This window comes from Microcaecilia unicolor, chromosome 11, assembly GCF_901765095.1.
Source record: "Microcaecilia unicolor chromosome 11, aMicUni1.1, whole genome shotgun sequence".
Taxonomy (NCBI): Eukaryota; Metazoa; Chordata; class Amphibia; order Gymnophiona; family Siphonopidae; genus Microcaecilia; species Microcaecilia unicolor.
In genome coordinates, this window is record NC_044041.1 from 57,043,227 (window position 1) to 57,061,674 (window position 18,448).

At 43.9% G+C, this 18,448-nt stretch overlaps 1 protein-coding gene across 4 annotated transcripts in view; it reads right to left on the reverse strand.

Moving 5' to 3' along the window:
• YPEL1 (yippee like 1) overlaps positions 1–18,448 on the reverse strand; it is a 97,389-nt gene that overhangs the window by 49,939 nt on the left and 29,002 nt on the right. Inside the window, exon 1 of one of the 4 annotated variants that reach the window (XM_030218420.1) lies at positions 13,430–13,507. The exons of 2 other annotated variants lie outside the window; for them this stretch is intronic. The gene's annotated coding sequence lies outside the window, so the exon portion shown is untranslated. Of the gene's footprint in view, positions 1–4,928; positions 4,953–13,429; positions 13,508–18,448 lie in introns of those variants that run through there. One more of the 4 variants, XM_030218421.1, reaches the window with a different exon arrangement.

Consider the following 18,448-nt stretch of genomic DNA (forward strand, 5'->3'; position numbering starts at 1 on the left):
CCAAAACCATACCTTCACATGGTAGCAAATAGAAAATTCCAGGCAACACGATCAAAAGCCTTCGCTGCATCAAAACTGATCAACAGAGAGAGAACATGAGTTTGTTCCACATGTTCATATTCCGGGTGATTGTGCGTCCTCGAACAAGCCAACCTGAGGTTCAGCTATTAGCCAAAATCTTGGCAAACAATTTAATTTCTACATTCAAAAGTGAGATAGGTCTATATGAAGGCGGCTGTGCAGGATCTTTCCCCGGCTTCAATAAGATAATCTGTACCCTCTGCAAAAACTGAGGCAAACCTCCATCTACCACAAACTGTGTACATAAACCCGCAAGGTAGGAGCAATGGAGGGAGATAGGATCTTATAAAATTCTGCCCTAAAACCATCTGGGCCTGGTGCCTTATACAATGCATTTTGTTGAATTGCTAGGGTCACCTCATCCTCCATTATAGGGGCCTAAAGCTTACATATAGAATCCTCAGAAATCCGTGGCAAATCTAGTCTATCTAAATACAGTTCCCTCCAAGGGACGTGCGTACAGATGTTGATATTTCTGAAACACAGACACTATCTCACGATCAGTTCTCACCAACACTCCATCTCCTCAATCTATCTGGGAAATAGTAGAGGAACCTCTAGACTGTTTTAACAAGTCTTGCCAAACGTTTTCCAGATTTGTTACTATGACAATGTAACTGGTACCTATAATGCTGCACTGATTTCATCTCTCGTGCACAAAGAAGTTCCCCCAAAGAAGTCTGAAGCACCAACAATAGATTACGGTTGTTTGGAGAAGGATGCATGCTATACTGGATGCGCGCCTGACGCAGCTGTTTCTCAAGCCTGAAGATCTCTCAATCTTGCACTTGCCGCTTAAAAGAAGTGTATGCCAAGATTTCCCCTTGCAAAACGGCCTTAGCAGCTTCCCAAAAAAGTACAGGTGTACGCACATGCCCCACATTATGAACCTGATATTCTGCCCACTTACATATGATATATATTTGCAAAATTCATGATCCCAAATAAAGAGAGGGGGAACCGCCATTGAAATGTGTAGTCCCCTGTGACTCCAAAAGTGAAGGTACACCACGCTAAGGCATGACATGGTCAGACACGCTACACGGACCTATACCTGCTGCAAGAACTGAGGAAAAAAAGCGTGGTGAAGACAAGCCAACAGTCGATTCTAGATTGAGATCCATGCGCTCTAGACATGTGTGTGTCAGGTACCATATTAAAATCTCCTCCCATAAGAACAGGAATATCTGGCAAACCTAATACCTGATGAGTGAGCATCTTTAAAAAGTTGTGGTCATACACATTAGGGCCATAAACATTACACAGAAACAAGCGTTTTCTATTAATAGTAGCTTTAACAAAAATAAACCTATTATTGGGATCTTTCCAAATCTGGTGCACATCCAGTCCCTTCCGAAAAAAAATCAAGAGTCCTGCTTTACGATTCAAAGCTGGAACCTCTACTAAATCTCCAACCCACCACCTCTTGAACTTCAAAAGTGCTCTGTGGTAGATAAGTGTGTCTCTTGTAAAAAAAAGCCAGGTCCGCTCTCTGACAATTCAAGCCTGCAGGACTCTAAACGATGACATAATATATCATGTTAGTGATACAATCAAGAATCCCATATATTGTGAAAGGTCATGGAATTGTCCCTGCCAGCAGTCCCTCAACCCAAAACAAAAAGAAAAGATAACAGTAGTATTGTTCCACACCACACACGCCTCCACATCAAAATACAAACTTCTGCCAAAATTAAACAAAAGAAAAAAGGAGATGAAAAAAAAAAAAAACAACAGAACATCCGAACAAAGAAATAAAAACACCCTTTCAAGCCCCGTTGCTTACTATACACCTACTGATTCCCCTCCCCCTAACATTTCCCTTTTTACCCATCCCATCACACACTATCCAAATAAGGACTCGGTCTGCACAGGAACTCTGCCCCATGAATGCCAACCTCTTTGCAAAACTTTTACACTACGAAAGATGAGAGCATTTTTGGTACGTGTAACAAAAAAAAAACCTGTTCTGATTAAGTGAAAAACACCTGTCAGAATTTTGAATCCCAAATATAAGTGCATTAACTCCATACCAAACTCCACACAACATTCTGCAAAAACTAGTAACTTTTCAAATAATATGTATCAAGGGAGCTAATGCAGGGGTCAAAACTTGCATAGAGACAAAAAAAAAAGTATCACATTATGCACCATAGCAATGACATCATATAATGAAAGACTATCCATGTAAATATCAGTTATATAAAACTGTAACTCTTGCAAGAGTATGCAAGAGCATGATGTCATTTAATGCCCACCTCGGCTCAGATTGACACACAGTCTACATGAGAATATAGTAGGATCCCTGCCATAAAATTGGGCTGTTACCAAATTCTGCCACTGCATGTCCAGTCTCAGCGATATGATGCAGTCCCTGACAAGAACACACCAGCAATGGAAAGTAGCAACGCCTACAGCATCTTCAAATAAAAGCACAGCCCCACTACCTCGGCGGCTTATATAGCTGTTAAGATATTGCTCACATATGTAGCTTATTGTCCAAGTCAAAGCCTTATTAACAACCCCATCAAAAGCAATAAAGCCAGGGCTGGGGAGCACAGACAGTTGAACAAATCAAAACATACTCTCAACTTTGTGGTAAAGGATAGAATACATCCAGATAAAGGTCCATATAAGCCTGTCCACTGCGTTGCCAGCAATTAAAGTTGGTCACTTGAAGACGGCAAAGTTTGAAGAAAAGTCTTAGCCCTTTCTGCCAACTCAAAAAATTGTGGTTTCCCTTCAGTAAACACCTTGAGACACGTTGGATATAAAAGAGCAAACTGAATGCGATGCCAGTGCTGCTTTGCAAATACAATGTACACCTTCCACAGAAGAGAAACCTTTGAAGAAAAATCCTGGAAACACAGTATGAACTTATTTTCATAGGTAAGTGGCCCCTTACCACGGATAGCCCGCAAAATTTTGGCTTTATGTACATAATAAAGTAATTTAAAGATGACCACTCAAGGACACGTATCCATGGGCTAACAAGGGCCCAACCGGTGAGTTCTTTCAATTCATAAAGTTCCCGCCTCTGACTGCAATTGCAAGGTAGATACTAACCTCCAGGAACTCTCTGAGCTCTGATTCCACAATTGTCTCTGGTAAGCCCACCAATCTTAGATTTCAACTTCTAGAAAGATTTTCAATATCATCCAGTTTGTGCTTTAACTCTCGGAGCCTAGTTTGAAGATCCTCATTCAACGTGGAGAAGTACTGCACGCGGTCTTCAAGGTCGAATACACGCTGGCAGTGTGCTGAAAATTCTCCCCGCAAAGATTCCAACCTTCCATCAACAATATTTAGTTTATCCATTATATGCTGCAAACGTTTATCCAGAAAAGCATCTATAGCCTGTTTGACCTCCGTCACGATCTCGGTAACCCATGCAGAGCTTACCGTAGTCGGTCCCGCTGCACTTACATCTGCCATCTTAAGATCACTGTAGCGCGATTTCTCTTCCTCTCTTCGTGGTGCTTTTGCAGCCATTAGCTTAACCAAACTGAGCCAAACTCGTACATAGACTGATTTAGTATTGTAAATTCCAACGATGTATTCCAGAAATATGCCTCAAATTAAGCAAATTTAGAGGCTGGGGCCCAGGAGCTACTCCCGTCAACACCTGCTTGCTAGCCATGGCATCACGTGACCTCCAATTAACCTATATTTAATACAAGAAATGGGATAAGACCTGCACTTAGCCCCAAGAGGCACCAGTGACTTAAATCACTGCAATGAGTAATCAAAAGCTATTAACAGGGGGCCCTTTTACTAAAGGGTTGGCGCATGGCAATGGGCTTGTTGTCCTTAAATGGCTCCTTTCAGTTTTGCCTCCTGTTTTCCTACTTCTTCCAGATGTTCTTATCCATATAACTCCATTGCCAATTGCTGGAACAGTTCTCCCTATAGAGAATCCAACATATCCCTACTTCAAGACACGGGCCCAGGTTGCCAGTCCGGATTTGTAACAAGCTTATAATAGGTTTCGAGTGCAAGATGTGCTCCACCACGCTTGTTCTAGTGCCTTCCCACCCAATGCGAGAGCACAGAACCAGCAGTACAATATAAAGCATAAGAAGGAAAAAATAAAAATAAAAAAGGAGACTATTCCAAGGGGCGGTGGAAGAGTGAGAATGTAAGGCCTGCTGTCCTCAGAGAGTACCTGTTACAGGTAAGTACCGTGTTTCCCCGAAAATAAGACACTGTCTTATATTAATTTTTGCTCCCCAAGACCCGCTAGGTCTTATTTTCAGGGGAGGCCTTATTTTTCGGGGAAACATCGGGTCACCCCCCCCCCCACCCGAGATCGCCGGCTCCACCCCCTCGATCGCCGGCTCCCCCCGCCCTCAGTCGCTCCCGGAACTAACCTCTTAAACGCTTCCTTTGACCATTCATCTTCGCACTCGCCGCAAGCAGCAGGGCAGGCCACTCCATCCTTCCGTGTCCCGCCCTCGCCTGACGTAACGCATTTAGTACACCTACCAAAAATCAACCTGAAAGGCCAACTAGTTTAGAAACTACAGCAGCCTCAACATCGCTGTAAATTGATTTTTGCCGTTTTTTTGGCAACGTTTGAGCCTAAACCATTCAAAAAGTAAGAGGACTAGGAACATGGGGTTTTGCCAGTTCATTAAGCCCTAAAAGTAGTGCAGGTTCTCCAAATATCCCCCTTGTACTACTAAAACTTCCAGTTTTACAGCTTCTGGAAGTTGGCCCAAAATGTCATTTTTGCTCAGGCGACATTTTGCAACCCTTTACTTGAGGTCCCCTAGAACCTCCAATTTTTAGTCTTTTGAACTAAAATTTTGCACAGCTTAGTTTTTTATCATAAAGAAACTATGTACCAAATTTCATCAAAATCTGAGATGGTGAGGTGGGGACCCCTGGTCCACTTGACACGGAATAATGACTCCATAGCAATTCCCATTTAATCACAGATCATTCAATTTAAAAATCTGCAAAATAAAGACGTTTTAAGCATCTTATGAAATAATTCATATGAGGATAAACATCTCACTGAACAAGGGAGTATATTCCAAATTTCAACAGCTTTATAAGAGAATGAAAAGTCTGATAATCCTTAAAGCCTTATGTCCTTAAAATAATAAATCAGTACTAATTTGACTGCAATCTAGAATTATTTCTCCCAGAAGGAATTTAAATTAATCTAAATTCTGAGGTAATGTTAAGTGCTAGACCAAGTACAATTTTAAAAATAAAACATGCTAACAAATATAAACATTTTTTCAAAAATTGAAACAATTGAGAACCATCCGCTCATATTTTCTTGAATCACAATTTGCAGTTTTGGTCTAGGCCCTTATCCTGTTATAGCTGGATTATGTTAATTCTCTCTCTTCGGGTATATTAGCTAAAATACTGAAAAAAATGCAGTTATGGTAAGAATACTGCTTTGAGGTTGGTTTTATTTTATTTTTTAGGAAATCAAGATATGATCTTTACTTGAACTTCCCATGACAAGGACAAAAAAAAAATTAATAAAATTTGGTTAACTATTTCTAAGCTATCTTTTCCATTTAAAAGAGATGAGAAAGCAGGTAGCATGTGACCCATCCAAAGAATTATCGTCTTGGTGGCATTTAACTTTAATTTATTAATACAAGACCAAGCCTTGGTCTTTTCAATACAAGAAATTATTTTTGACCAAGACAGAGTCTCCTGATAGCCTATTAAAAATATATCTGCATAAGACTATAAATATTCTTCTGATTCTAAACTGATCTTAAAGAACACAAAAAGCATTAAAAAGAATGGGAGATAACAGGGAGCCCTGTGGAACCCCACATGGTGGACACCAATAATCAGAAAAACTACAATCTTTCTTCACAGCATAAGAGCTATTAGATAGAAATTTCTTAAAACCAATCCAGCACTATACAATGTTTCACAGAAGAACAATGCTCTTGTAGACTTGAAAACACACGAAAAACAATAAAGGTGACTCAAATGAAACAGACAATGCTTTCAAGGATCTTAACATTTATTTTCATAAAACAAGACTCAGGCTTGACACAGCCATGTTTTGGCATATCTGGCCTGATTCAGGAGTCTCCTGGAGTAGTCTGTGTAATCTCTAGACAATAGGCGTTTAGCTGTTCATTTCAAAATGTGATTTTTAGAAAGTACAGTTCGTTCGTGTATTTCCAGGCAAGTAGCAGTTCCCCCCAAGAATTAAAATTATGACAGATACATCTTCCAATACTTCACACAGCAGTATCCCTGTGAGGTTACACAGTCTCATGGACTCCTAAGGCAGGCCAGATAGGCTCGAAACATGGCCGTGTCAAGTCTAAGCCTCTGTTTATGAAAATAATCGTCAAGATCCTTGGACGCATCGTCTGTGTTTCATTTGAGTCACCTTCACTGTTTTTCGTGTGTCCAAATATTCTGTCAACTGACTCGCCACCAACAATTCAGTTATCTTTGCAAACAAACACTCGCAACAGTACGGTATGAAGAGGGCTCTGATAATGGTAATGACACAGATTTAGGAACTGGAGTTAAAACAATTCGTCCCAAATCTGTAGAACAGTATCCAAGTTATCCATAATGACGCTTCCATAGAAGGTTGCTTCATTAAAGTACTTGGACAATAATCCAAACAACACAATGAATCAGTAGCTCTGCACATCAGGACTCTCACCCTCTCCATCATAATCTTCTGAAAAGATAACCACCCTTCTCCACTAAGGAAAATGGCCATTTAACCCTACCCTCTGTTTTCTGTCCAATAACAAATTCCTAATACACAAAAGGACATTGCCTCCTATCCCATGATTTTTTTTTTATTTTCTCAGGAGTGAGTCTTTCATGAGGAACTTTGTCAAAAGCTTTTTGAAAATCTAGATACACTACATCAACTGGCTTACCTTTATCCACATGTTGATTCATGCCTTCAAAGAAATGAAGCTGGTGAGGAAAGACTCCCCCTGGCTGAAACCACGCTGACTCTTCCACAATTTTACTATTTATAATTTCCACTATTTTGCCCAGCAATGAAGTCAGGCTTACTGGTCTAATTTCCCAAATCACTCCCGGAACCCAAGAGCTGAAGACTGTGAATCCACAGTCAAGGGGGCCTTGAGGCCCACAAGTGGAGCTTATGCGGCCTGCAGCTTGTCCACAATCTCCCTTATAAGAAACTGCTTCCAGTGCTATATTGAAGCAAACTGCTAGGTATTCCAAGGTCTGGAAGGGAAATAGCTTTCATGGAATCCTCTATCGAGTTGGCCTGGGTCAGCCAATTGTCCAGGTAAGGATGAACTCGAATTCTCTGGTAGCACAGGTGAGCAGCCACCACTGTTACTTTAGAAAAGATGGAAGGGCTCAGTCGACAGACCGAAGGGTTGAGAGAATGAAACAAGAAGGTGATGGCCCAACACATAAAAGTGGAGGTAGCACTTGTGGTCTTCCCTGATTGAGATGTGGAGATAGGCATCTGAAACATCCAGGGAGGTCAAAAATTTTCCCGCAGTGTACCGACAGGATGACAGTGAAATGTCTCTGAAAACACTGACCTCGAGGCAGGCATTTTACCTCTTTGAGCTACTGAATAGGTTGAAGGAGCCTCCTTTCTTTGGGGCCATGAAATAAATGGAATAACGCCCCAGTGCCTGCTCCATAGGCTCCACTGCTCCTAGGTCTATGGAGGCGCTGAAGCATAAATGTGACTGCCTGCTGCTTTACAATAGAGCAGCAGGGTGGGGTGACATTATGAAGGAGTCGGGCACAGGACATGTCAACTCCAGGACGTAACCCTGCTGAACCAACTTGAAGAACCACTGGCTCAAAGTGATGCAGGCCCACCCACGGAAGAAGAGGTGCACCCTCATTGGGCAGATCTGGAACCTCCAGCCAAAGGTCCCAAATCTCCAGTCTTTTTGGAGCCATGAATGGATCCCGGCTACAAGGAGCTGCCAAAACCTAGAGCCACTGCAGAGACTGATGCTTGTGCTTATGGAACTAGCCTTTGCCCCTTGAGCCAGGGCCTGCTGGAATTTTCTAATGCAGTTCAGGAAGTTAAGAGGATGGGCTTCTCCTGTGTTACGATTGTTATGTTGCTGCACCTTTTTACCTACTTATGTAGTTAGTAACATTGTGGGGGTTTTTTTTATTTCTATTAGTTATTTTAGCCTCTTGAATCAGTCATTTGGCAGACCTTGACCAAGTCGGGCTGTGTTCAAAACCCTCCATTTTTGTTGCATAATACAGGTATTTTTGTATTATTTTGGACTTTTGCTCTGCTCACCATTTCCTTCAGTCTGGAATTTGCAGACCACCTGCCTACTTGATTTTTCTGAGATGAACCCTTACAGAGTTGGGTTTCAAACCAGATTCTAAGAGGTGTAGGAGGTATTCAAGCAGTTTTTATGTGGTACAAGTAAGCGGATCTAGAGCCTTGCCCTCACACCAGACGGCAAATCTCTTCTACTTAGAACACCAACACTTAGTGGAGTTTTTCCTGGAAACAAGCAAGGTTCTGGAGACACCCTCAGCCAGATTTAAGGACTGAAAATCCATGCTCTCAACATCCAGGCCATGAGGGCCTGGGACTGGAGGTTGGGATGCAGAAGGGATCCCTTGTTCTGTGTGATGAGGGTTGGAAAACAGTTCAGTCTCCACGGTTCTTCAGAGGATAACGCCAGAAGAGGAAACTACATCTGCCTCAGCCAGTAAGGGGCAATTAGGATCACAGTTCTCCAATCTTGCTTGAGTTTCAGCAAAGTTTTCTCTATTAGAGGTATTGGAGGATATGTCTAAGAAGAACTGAACCACAATGTAGAAGAAAGGCATCCAATGCTAGTCTGCCATATGACCTGAGCCTGGAACAGAACTGGGGGGACTCTGTTGTTGAGATAAGTGACAAACAGATCTGAGGGGGTGCCCCACTCTCGGAAGATCTTGCAGGCTATGTTCATATTGAAAAAGTACGTGCGAGGTTGCAATAACCTGCTCTGTCTGGCCGCAAGGCTGTTGTCCTGTCCTGCTAGGTATGTGGCTTGGAGGACCATCCCGTGAATAAAAGTCCATTGTCACATTCCTATCGCTTTCTGACACAAGGGGTAGGAGCCCGTACCCCCCTGCTTGTTCACACTGTACATTACAACCTGATTGGTTCTATAACTAAATTATTCTCATTCAATTTCTAAAAGCCTTTAGAGCGTTCCAAACGGTCCTCAGTTGAAGGAGGTTGATATGGAGATCTGTTTCCTGATCTGACCATGTCTCTTGGGTGTGAAGACCACAGACATGAGCTCCCCACCTCAGGATGGATGCATCCATTGTCAACACCTTTTGAGGCGGCAGAATTTGAAACTTGACTGAATTGTCCACCAGAGATGGAAGGGACCTTGGATGACATCTGCTAGATTCCCAGCTGCCCGAGACCACAGGGAAACTAGGGTCCCCTGGGCCTCGCTCAAATAGAGACGAGCCATGGGAGTGACATGCACTGTGGAAGCCATGTGGAGTCTAAGCCTGCACTGTATCGAGCAGAGTTCCTATGTACTCCAATTGCTGTACTGGGAGAAGGTAAGACTTGGGGTAGTTTATAACAAACCCTAGTAGCTCCAGCATCCAAATAGTTCTCTGCATTGACTCATGTCCCCTCCTGTGATGTGCTCGACCAGCCAATTGTCCAGCCAGGAAAACATGTAAACTCCCAGTCTGTGTAGCAATGATGCAACTGGAGGCCATGTGGCCTAACAATCTGAATGTCTGCGGAGCTGTGATCTGTTTGCTGCTTAGGACTTGCAAGGCAATTGTTACCAAGGCATCTGCTCTCACTTGGGGCAGAAAAGTCCAAGCCTGCACTGTATCGAGCAGAGCTCCTATGTACTCCAATTGCTGTACTGGGAGAAGGTGAGACTTGGGGATAGTTTATAACAAAACCCTAGTAGCTCCAGCACCCAAATAATTCTCTATACTGACTTGTGTCTCCTCCTGTGATGTGCTCGACCAGCCAAATGTCCAGCTAGGGAAAACGTAAACTCCCAGTCTGTGCAGCAATGATGCAACTACTGCTAGACATTTGATGAATACCCTGGGAGCTTACACAAGGCCAAAAGGCAGAACACGATACCGATAGTGGTGTTTCCCTACTTGAAATCCAAGATACTTCCTGTGACTGGGAATTATCAATATGTGGAAATAAGCATCTTTCAAGTCCAGAGAGCATAGCCAATCTTTCTCCTGAATCATGAGGAGAGTGCCCAGGGAAATCATCTTGAACTTTTCTTTGACCAGGAATTTGTTCAGGACCCTTAGGTCGAGAATGGGGCGGGGGCTGAACTGGAAACGGGAAGCTGGCTGACCAGAGACTGGCACACCAGCTCCTCCACCAAGGACGGGGAAACTCTCCTCTCTGTGCTGGCATTTTTCAGGTACCAGCGATGCCCCAACACTCCCGGGCACCATGCTTCAAATAGGACATGCTTGTACTTCTTGGGCTTCCCAACGTAGCATTGCGGTCCTTCAGTGCCCATGAGGACAACGTCAAAGCTGTATGCTTTCTCTGTGTCACGTCTGATGCTGACCAGTCCTGGGTCCAACTATTAGCGCCCGATGTCGAGGGAGGTGGAGACCTTCTCGATGCCGATGCACTCTCAGTGGTAGCTGATGTCTGGGTAGCCATACAGATCGATACTTCCAGTACCGACGTCAATGGATCAAGCCTTCGAGGAGCCAAAAAGTCTCTCCTGGTGGAACTGACACGCTCTGTCTCAACTGCATTTTTAAACAGAGAGAACAAGAGTTAAGCTCATGGCTAGGCCCAAGGCACCACATGCACCAAGTGTATGGGTCGATCACCGAATTCACCCAAGTACATTGAGCGCACCTCTTGAAGCCACTGGGGGTCTTCTTGGACATCACAAAAAGGATCACAGATAATTTGAACTACAAAAGGTGCAGAATCCAAAGCGAGGTTGGTGCTCAGGTATAAGAGGGTCTATCGAGCCGCAAAAAGAAAAAAAAAAACTTGAAGGGCCAAAACACTATGAACTAAAAAGGGGAAATAAGCAAAAAGAGAAATTAGAGAAAATACTGAAGTAATGAGGGAAAAAAACCCACCTAAGGCACTACAGAGAAAAAAAAAAAGCGCTGAGGGAGACTGTGAAGATGTGTCCTCCGTGCTTCACAGAAAAAGGAAGACTGAGGGACCTGCGCTCGCGCATTAGGCAAAAAGGGACCCATGCATATGCAGTGGGCCACTGCTAGAATTTTCTTGAACATCCTGAAACATCTATACGCTAGTCAGCGTTCACACCAGGCTCCATCGGATAATGTCACCCACATGCAACTGGGCTCGTTTGTTTTCAGAGAATATTGTATTTTTCTTTTTCTCTGCTGCAAGCCACTTTAAACCTTCTCAGGGATCCAGCAGGATACAAGAGAGTCTAGATTAGATTAGAAAGAAGCGGTGATGGCATCCACTAGGTTATCGATGGCCTGGGACCATTGGGCCTAACAACCTCAAATCTGCCAAGCTGTGACTTGTTGGCTCTAGCAAACTCATAGCACTGTGGCCACTAAATTCTCCACAAACTGGTCCGAAAAATAAAGCTCAGGCTTGAACCACCTTCAGCAGAGCTTCTATGAACTCCAATTGTTGAACTGGTACTAGATGAGACTTGGGGTAATTGATAACAAATCCTAGTAGCTCCAGCACCTGAATAGTTCTGCATACAGACTCTTGAGCTCCTTCCTTTGACTTGCTCTTTACCAGTCAATCAAACAAGGAAATGTGCATTCTGTTTGCATAGCAATGCTGCAACTACTGCGAGGCATCTTGTGAAAAATCTGGGGGCTGACGCAATGCCAAATTGCAGAATGCAATACTTGTAGTGGTGTTTTCCTACTCAAAATCTGGAGATACTTTCTGTGACTGGGATGTATCTGAATATGGGTACAGAGCACAGCCAATCATTTTCTTGAATCATAGGAACTAAGGTGCCCAGGGAAGCCATCTTGAACTTCCGCGTTAATAGATATTTGTTCAGGGACCATTAGGTCTAAGATGGGATGAATTCCTCTGTTTTCTTGGGGACCAATAAGTATTTGGAATAAGATCCCGTCCCTCTTTTCCCAGGTGGGATGGTTCAGCTGCATTAGCCTGCAAAAGGGATGAGTGCCCAAACAAGCAATTCCTAGTGCTCAGAGCTTAACTCTGACACTCTCAGTTGGCAATCTAGCACAATTCTTTGCCAATGAAATATGTAACCTGTCTGGGATATTTTGATAACCCACTGATTAGATGTTACCAGAGCCACTTTTCCTGGGAAAAAAAAATATTCAGCCTCCCTCTTACTGGTAGGTCATCTGGTACAGTCACTTTTATTGTGGTTATGCTCTCTTAGAGCCAGTCAAAAGCTCTTCCCTTGCTTTGAAATGTGGAACCAGCTGGGTCTTCTGAGCTCTCTGCTGCCGTGGACAGGAGTTTTAGGTTGGTTGGGGTTGATGACAGCATGGAAGGAACCTATGCATTTCAGAGTAGTAGGTCCTGGTCCTGGAAGTGGAGGCTGCACCAGGAGTGGACTAGGAGAATGACTCACCTCCACTCTCATCTCTCTCTCCACTCCTCCCCGGGAACACTGTTTGTCAGGTAAATCTCTGTCATCTGTACCCTTCTCCTCCACTGCCAACTCCAGACTCAGTTCCTTTTATCTTGCTGCACCATACGCCTGCAATAGACTTCCTAAGTCAGTACGTCAAGCTCTACCTCTGGTCATCTTCAAATCTAGGCTAAAAGTCCACATTTTTGAGGCTGCTTTTAACTCCTATTCACTTGTTCAATACCCATGTCTGTTTTATCATTCCCAACTTAAGTAATTCCCTTATTTATCCTTTTTGTCTGTCTTGATTAGACTGCAAGCTCTTGAGCAGGGACTCTCTCTCACATATTTATTGTACAACGCTGCATATGTGTAGTAACGCTAAAGAAATAAACAGGAGTAGTAGACTTTATGGTATCAGTATGCTTCTTGATGAGGTCAGTGACCTCTTCCACCTCGTCACCATAAAGACATCTACCAGCTTCTCCTGAACCGCAGGTTCTAGGTCTGAGGCATGCAGCCAAGCGAATCTGTGAATTCCAATACCCATGGCAGAGGCACTGGACACTATACCGAAAGCATCATAGATTGACTAAAGCATGTGCTTTCTACACTCCTGTTGCTTGGCTACTAGTTGATGGAGCTCTGCAGCCCTCTCTGGGGGTAGGATTGTCTGCAAACTCCACCACATTGCATACTAAGTTCTGCAAGTGTATACTAATGAAGAGCTGGTAAGAATGTACGTGTGAAGCTTGCATAGCATTGTGAAATACCTTCCTCCCAAAAGATTCCAAAGTCCTAGCCACTCTCCCTGAGAGCACTGAGGAGCAAGTCTTGGAGCTTTTGAATGCAGATTCAACCACTATGGAATGGTAAGGAAACTGGAGTTTCTCAAATCCTGGAGATTCCTGGATTCTATACATAGAGTCGGCCTTCTTGGCTGCTTCATCTGTATAGACAGATTCTGTGCACAGGCATCATCACAGCTTCCTTTGGAGCATCAAAATCAAGGATGCTGTATAACTTGGCCCTGGGTTCATAGACATCCAACTGAAATGGAATGGACTTGGCCATCTCCATTACAAAAACAGTAAAGGAGATCTCCTCAGGGGGAGACTTTCTCCTTTTATGGGGAAGGACTCTGATGGGATACCAAGTGACCCCCACCTCCAAAAGGATATCTAGTTCCTGCTCAGATTCCAAGGAGCAGTCCTAATCAGAATGGAAAACAGTCCTTTCTGGATATTGAGTCTGTACATGCCTTCATCTACTGGACTACTGTCCAGGCTCTGAGCGTGAGCGCTGAGGGACGGGAGGTCTCCCAAGACCCGAAAAAGCTTCCTTCTCCAAGTGACTAAATGACACCACCATCTTGACTGGTGTCAACTCACTCCTCAATACATCGGTGTCAATGCAAGGTCAACAGGTTATCACATGGACCTCCAGGACGAGTTGGGGCTGCATCGGGCCCAAAAACAAGGCCATTGGTTCCTCCGCATCGCATCGGGCAAGGATGTGTTCAATATCCTCCTGAAGTGTCACCTGGATCTGTCCCTCGAAGTCAGTCATTAAAGGCTATGGGCCTGCTGGTGTGGTCAAGTCCACAAAAGGCATTGGGGGCTGAATCAATGGCCTAGTCCTAGCTCAATGGTGACTGATGTATCCACTCTGAGTCTTTAGAGATTGAGCGGCTCTCTCGACGCAGACGCTTCTCAGGTATCATGAATGTCAATGCCTCAGTGTCCTCAATGTTGTGCTTCAATGGGGACTGATACCAATGCTTCTTAGCCTCCGCCCAACATCAGTGTTTCTCTGAGTCAATAAGTATGTTGTTGAATCCTTAAGTGTCCTCAGGATGGGATCTGGCAAGACAGAAGCAAAGATTTAACATAACATAATACCATAAAGTCCAAAGCAGTTTACATAGTTAAAGAAACCAAGACATTCACTTGTGAGTTAGAATTAATAGAATACAATCATCTGGTAAATAAGTATTTAAGAAAATGACAATGAAGTTAAACATATAAACAAACTGTCAAAAATATTAATTTTTTACCTAGTTAGGCTAAAAGACTCAAATATTTCCTAAATAAAAGTTTCAAATCTTTTCTAAGTCAAGAAAGAATGTGAAGACTTAAAACAGCCATGAAATTCCTTCCTAACCCGAGTTTGGAAGGCAAAAAGGAAATTATGGGAACTTTTTCTAATGAATTTACAAACTGGAAGTGGGAAGGCAGTAAAGCATGATGAGGATCCTGAAATGCTATCATATTTGCTCAAGGAGCATATCAGTCTTACAGCAGTATACTGTTTTGTCTGCAGTTGTTGCAGCAGCAACTTTTAGAGGCACCAATGTAACTGAGATTACAATAATCTAGTTTAGATAGTAATAAAGACTGGACTAAGTCTAAATTCTTCTTGACTAAAATATTTCCTGACAGGTCTCGGTTATCTAATTAGAAAAATCTTTTGATTAAAGCATTAACTTGAGTATTCAGAGTGTGTTTAATTGAGTTCAACACCAAAAATCATGATTATTGGAGAAAGCATATATTTAGTCTAATAAATCATAATATGGAATTAATATGGTAAGAAAGGAGAATATGGAAAGCAGCTGACCATGGAGGCAAAATACCAATAAAAACTTTTGGGAAAAAAAATGTTTGAGCGAATTAGCTTGATGACTAAATAGAGAAGGGGCACTCGTGGGGGGGAGGGGGAGGGAGGTAAGGCAGTATAGAGAAAGGAGTCCCAGAAAAGGGAAATTACTTCTCTTCTGCTTTGCTGCTCTTGTTTTTCTTTAGGCCTAAACTGTTGTGTGAATGTATTTTCTTTCAATTTTTATCATTTTTTTCACACTATTTTGTGATTTTAGACTGCTAACTTGCAGATCAAGGCAGTTTACAAGGCGGTATAACAAATTTGAATAAAACTATATAATAAGCTGGGGAAAAAGATACACATGCCAAACATTTTTTTGATGATGGTGACTTCAAGGAACAGAAGCACTTCATGGTCAACCGGGAAGATATGACAAAGTAAACTGGCAGAGCCAACATGGATTTAGCCAAGGGAACTCTTGCCTTGCTAGTTTTAATACTGCTCAAAGTAGTATCAATCACATGGCTAAGGGTGTGTCAATCATAGTGTATCTGGATTTTCAAAAGGCATGAAGAAATTAACAAGTTATGGGATAGAAGGCAATGCCCTTCTGTAGATTGGGAACTACTGAAAGAAGTAGATATAATAGGCCTCTCAAGAGAGTGGTGGAATGAAGAACTAATGGGACACTGCAATACAAGGGTACAAATTATAATACAATGGCTCAATCTGGCAGAAGGGTGATGCTAAAGAGGACACCGAGCTAGACTAAAACTTTTGTGGGAACAGATTGCAATGTGGAACCTTTATGGACAGAAATACCAAGTGTGCAGATAAAAGATGTTTACTATAAAATATTTGAGTATTTTATGTTTCAATATTTTTTATTGATGACACCATACAAAGGCAATAAACCATATAATTACACATTTAAACAACACAATAGTATCCTTCATAGGAGCCAACTTTTCAAAATTATTGGGGGTGCTAAGCCCAGTGGAAATAACTCTTCCCCGGACACATGCAAGGAATTTTCTCAATATTGGGGGTGCTCAAGCACCCACCGCACCCACAGAGTCGGCTCCTATGGTATCCTCTCATGTTTCAGAGTTAAAGAAAGTGCATATCAGCCATCGGATTTGTGGTTTAACAAATTTTTCTCCCCCCCCCCCTTTACCCACCATCCCCCCCCCTACTCAAGTTATTATGCTTCTATAGATGGTAAAATTATGTATCATACCTGATAATTTTCTTTCCATTAATCATAGCTGATCAATCCATAGACTGGTGGGTTGTGTCCATCTACCAGCAGGTGGAGATAGAGAGCAATCCTTTTGCCTCCCTATATGTGGTCATGTGCTGCCGGAAACTCCTCAGTATGTCGATATCCAAGCTCCATCCACAGGACTCAGCAATTAAAGAATTACACCCACAAAGGGACACTCTGCCCAGCTCACCACCGCCGAAACGGGGGAGGGGAATTAACCCAGCTCATCCCCACACAAGTGGGGGAGGGGAATCCGTCCAGCTCATCCCCGCGGAGCAGGGGAGGGACACCACCCCGCCGATGCGGGGGGGATCTGGCTTATCCTGCAACCGCGGGAGGAGCTGACTGACCCTAACACCGCCGAAGCGGGAGGGGTACAAAGCTGCCCTACTGCCGCACGAAGCGGGAGGGAGCGCCGGCAGAATTTAAGTCTCAATCCAGCCCCGTAAAACGGAGGAGAGAGGAATGCAGCAGCTCACTGTAACACAAATTCGTCTCAACTCTTGAAGAATTCATTGAAAAACTTGAACACGAAGTCCTCTTGAACAGGAACTGAAGACTAAACTTGAACCTGAAATGCAACCAGAATAGAAACAGTACAGATATCTGGGAGGGGCTATGGATTGATCAGCTATGATTAATGGAAAGAAAATTATCAGGTATGATACATAATTTTACCTTCCATATCATCATGCTGATCAATCCATAGACTGGTGGGATGTACCGAAGCAGTACTCACCCAGGGCGGGACATTGAAATCCCTGACCGCAACACTGAAGCTCCAAACCGGGCCTCCGCCCGAGCAGCCACAGTCAAGCGGTAATGCCTGGAGAAGGTATGGGCCGATGCCCAAGTTGCCGCCTTGCAAATCTCTTCCAAGGAGACGGACCCGGCCTCTGCCATCGAGGCCGCCTGAGCTCTAGTGGAGTGAGCCTTCAGCTGGATAGGCGGCACCTTCCCCGCGGCCACATAAGCCGCTGCAATGGCTTCCTTGACCCATCTTGCCACTGTAGGCTTAGCAGCCTGCAAGACCCTTACGAGGACCTGCAAACAGGACAAACAGATGATCCGATTTCCGGAAATCATTGGTCACTTCCAAGTATCTGATGATGACACGTCTCATCCAGATATTTGAGAGCAGAGTATTCCTCCCTACGAAAGGAAGGGAGACAGAGCTGCTGATTCACATGGAAGCGAGAAACAATCTTGGGCAGGAAGGAAGGCACTGTACGAATAGTCACTCCTGCCTCAGTGAACTGCAGAAAAGGCTCTCTACATGAGAGCGCCTGGAGCTCGGAAACTCTTCTGGCTGAAGTGATAGCCACCAAAAAGACTGCTTTCAACGTCAGGTCTTTCAGAGATGCCCTCGACAAGGGTTCAAAAGGCGGCTTCTGCAATGCTCTTAGCACCAGGTTGAGATTCCACGCAGGCACCACTGAGTGCAGAGGAGGGCGCAGGTGATTAACTCCCTTGAGAAAGCGCACCACATCTGGCTGCGAAGCCAGGGAAACACCCTTCAGGCGGCCCCTGAAGCAAGCCAGAGCCGCTACCTGGACTTTAAGGGAACTGAGCGACAGGCCTTTCTCCAGACCTTCTTGCAGGAACGCCAACACTGAAGAAATTGGCGCAGTGAAGGGAGAAAGTGAGCCTGCTTCACACCACGCTGCAAAGATACGCCAAACCCTGGCGTAAGCAGTAGAAGTAGAGTGCTTCCTCGCTCTCAGCATAGTGGCGATGACCTTGTCTGAGAAGCCCTTCTTTCTCAGACGCTGCCGCTCAATAGCCAGGCCGTAAGACCAAAGGGGGAGGGATCCTCCATCACCACGGGACCCTGATGTAACAGGCCCTGCTCCACTGGCAGCCGCAGAGGATCGTCGACTGAGAGCCTGATCAAGTCCGCATACCAGGGACGTCTGGGCCAGTC